The sequence below is a fragment of the Haliotis rufescens genome, unplaced genomic scaffold, assembly GCF_023055435.1.
Source record: "Haliotis rufescens isolate VD_foot unplaced genomic scaffold, xgHalRufe1.0.p SCAF_20, whole genome shotgun sequence".
Lineage (NCBI taxonomy): Eukaryota > Metazoa > Mollusca > Gastropoda > Lepetellida > Haliotidae > Haliotis > Haliotis rufescens.
This window is the reverse complement of record NW_025963891.1, coordinates 21,768,641-21,772,247: the sequence shown is the minus strand read 5'-3', so window position 1 is coordinate 21,772,247 and position 3,607 is coordinate 21,768,641. Positions and strand designations below refer to the sequence as shown.

At 38.8% G+C, this 3,607-nt stretch overlaps 1 long non-coding RNA gene across 1 annotated transcript; it reads left to right on the top strand.

Moving 5' to 3' along the window:
- The first annotated feature begins 2,433 nt into the window (after window positions 1-2,433).
- LOC125382661 lies at window positions 2,434-3,330 on the top strand. The gene is made up of 3 exons (XR_007222504.1): window positions 2,434-2,528; window positions 2,923-2,990; window positions 3,268-3,330. It is a non-coding gene; the product is annotated as an uncharacterized LOC125382661 (long non-coding RNA).
- The last annotated feature ends 277 nt before the right edge of the window (window positions 3,331-3,607 follow it).

The following is a 3,607-nucleotide window of genomic DNA, read 5'->3' as shown; positions in this document are numbered from 1 at the left end:
ATGGATATAGCTCGATTATATAATGTCTTTAGAAGCTCTATGCATAACTTCTATAGGCTAGAATGCAAACCGAATTTGACGCATGTGACTATCTTGTTTGGTTCAATAAAGTGTTTGTAAATATCTCTCGTTCTCATGAACTCGCGATTTTTTATGAATGAAAAAAGTAGTCCTGGTTATCCAATCACAACGAATAAAACAAGTTCAACCTTGTACGACACACGTGTGACGTACGGATTTAGAATACTACCACGTGGGTAATAATTGTACTTCAATATTTTGTCTCTGCACTAACCTATGCCTGTCGTCTGACTACAATTGATCAGATCGTCAGACTCTGTGACCTGGCAGACTGTCTTCGTGCCCCGATGGTGTGGATGGCAGCTCAAGCTCTCCGCTTTCCCAGTTTTCCACATATTTGCTGCCCCGGACTGTTGTATAATGGATTCGGGAAATGTAGAACAAGGGTTTTAATTCACACAGAGCACATGGCATACACGAAGGCAGACATATTGGAACTACCCCTTCTCTTACTCCTAACTGAAGAGTACATTTTATAACATAAGCTGTCCGGAGTTATCTCCCCAAGACCATACCATGAACACATTAAGCCGTCCGGAGTTATCTCCCATAGACCCCTACATTGAGTGTACATAAAGATATAACACGGACTCATTATTCATATTGATTATATTGGTGACTGGCGTCACAACACTCACTCACTAACTCCACGAGACATCGAGAATGATGATTAGATTCATTGGCTACTGAGTGGAACTATTACATTACATAGCATATTTTTATTTCTAAGGTCGCTGTGCAGAGTTGCGTCCCTTGGGCACGACACCTATAGTCGTGGGTTCGAATACCGGTTCGTCCCGATTATGTTTCTAGGTTTGGCAGCACAGGCTCATGGGTTTCACCAAAGTGATGAACGTCTTAGATCTGCATCACTTCGGGCTTTCCTCACACAATGAGATGACACTCCGTGATATAACTGGAATACTGTTCAAAACGGCGCAAAACCAAATTCACTAGTTTGGGTGGCTTTGTGCCACCGAATACCGTGACGGCATGGATAAATGTTTAAACCATATCTTTGTCCTGTCCGATCCAGCGGCGATAAAGGCCCATGTTTAATGTTTGTTTCAAGACCCGAATTAATGGGTACGGGGTGGTCAGGCTCACGAGTGACGATATGTCTAATATGTTTTTGTATTGTCGTATACCACGACGACGTTCATCAAACCAATCGATGGTTTTCATGGCCGAGATTCCATTATTTACAAAGTTTCTTTAACAATCACCAGTGTCTTTATTGACTTTTATATGTTAGATCGAAAGAACATGTGTACATGTGTATAAAAATTCCATTGCGTGTATGTTGAAGTTAACCGCTACATAATCCGCACCACAGTCCCCTGTTCAATGAAAATGGATTCTTCCGTTGCGCGAGAGACGCCCACTGTCCCAAATCGCAGTGTTCACGCCGATATTTCGTAAGTTTGATAAGCAGTATATGAATAAGTATTATCCACTTCAATTTCAGCGTAATTCAGTCTCATTTGTTGTTTAAAAGCATTTAATACAGATATGTATTCCATACAGAATCAAATAATGTGAAATGATTGCCAGAGATTTGTTTTTTTCCATGAGTATATTACTAGAGAAGACAAGAAAACCTTTGATGCGTTACATAAACACGGCTGCAAACTCTATTTTTCATCAGATTAAATTGACAAGAAAACCTTTGATACGTTACATAAACACGGCTGCAAACTCTATTTTTCATCAGATTAAATTGACAATATTTTCTGAAATTGATAAACAATGTCTTTCCACAGTAAATGAGCGCGTGCAGGCCGTAACTAGGTCAAAGCGCATTCCGCTTGTGATGAACACACAAGTTGGCACTGTCTCTCTCATTATTGCAGTAAATAAATGTCATGCCTTTCAGGGTTTAAATAAAAATATAACTGAACAATCAACAACATACGAGACAATTAAGAACTAGAAGACCAGATATGGCATGTTATAAACATTTGTTAAAATTACCAATCGGCTCCCAGAGCTTACTCAGAAAAAATGAGTCTCACTCTAATACTTGCGGTAGACTTTCCAACAAATGTCATGCATTTCAGGGTTTAAACCCCCAAAAAATGAACAACGAACGAAACGTCGAGAATTTTAATGTTGGAAGCAATTGTTTAAATTATAGAACAACATGTACTTTCTATTCAATTACTCTTAAGGCCATATTTCTATTATCCACAAGTCCTATAGATTTTTCAGAAAATTATTTCAAATGGACAATGGCGGCATGGCTGCCGCGGAATAATCACGCCTCGTTATTTGCAGAGTAGCCTCCCTTTGAACAGACAACGTCACTATGGCGACGTTTTCATTCGTCATCAACGTTCACCGAATGTACACGCGCAAAGGACATTGTCTCTGCTTTTGTTGCCAATAGATTGTTTTATACATCTCCCGGACTTATCAAACTCTTCCCAAACAGAAGATTATGTCTGGTAGGTGATAATTTGAAACTGATGTCAATTTGTCTTCAGTGAGAACGTGAATGGTGTGATTTTAATACTTTTCACATTCTTGATTGTTATGAATGAGTTTACGTTTCCCTCCAGACATATGGCACACACCTAGTGTTAAAAGATGTTGTCACGTGTTCTGTATATTCTTCATTTTTAAGTAAATTAATACCAGACGGAATTTACCTGGAATCAAACAGTCCTTTTCAGCGCCTTCAAAGTTGATACGGCCATCATATTGGAGTAGATCTACTTCGAAAAGGAACCGTGTACTTCAGTAAAGAAAACGTTTGAAATATCAAGCAGATCTTGAATTTATTATTCATCATTTCATGACTGACCTGATTTTAATGTATTTATTCCTTACCATCGGCAGCCCTTAAACTTGGTCTTGCGTCTGTACGGAGACTCCCTTCTACTATCGCCGGACATGCCGCCCAAAAGGTAGGTAACTGTTTTACATATGCTTGTTCTTCTTCACAAAAGCCAGTACATTCAACACATGGAACACGCAAAATAATAGTTCAGATACGAATTTTAAAGGGTGGTATTTGAGGGAAACACATTTCTCAAGAAATAAGAAGGCATGCAGAGATTCAATAAGACGACAGTAATTGAATAGGAAGGCGGCGATTAAACAATTTAGCTCACGTACGCGCTTAAACATTTGGTATATATTAGAACTTGCTCATTGTGTGTCTTTGTGTCTACTTTATAACAGATGTTAGAAGCAATGGATACGCTGCCTGCTTTTGGACCAAGTCAGTTCAGCATCTTCGGGGTAAGATCTAGATTTCCTGATATCCGTCGCTGTTGTCAATTACATTTGGGGTTCTATTAAGACGATATTGTATGGAGAAGGATGAACTATATTTATGATAATATTTATATTATGATCCCATTAGGATTAGATTGTTACCCTGTTTACATGTTGTTTAACGCTGCACAGTATTCCAGGTATATGGCGGCAGCCTGTAAATAATCGAGTTCAGGACTAAGCATGTGTTACATGCATAAACTCAACATGAACATATACTACTATTGCTTTCTCTTGTATTTCC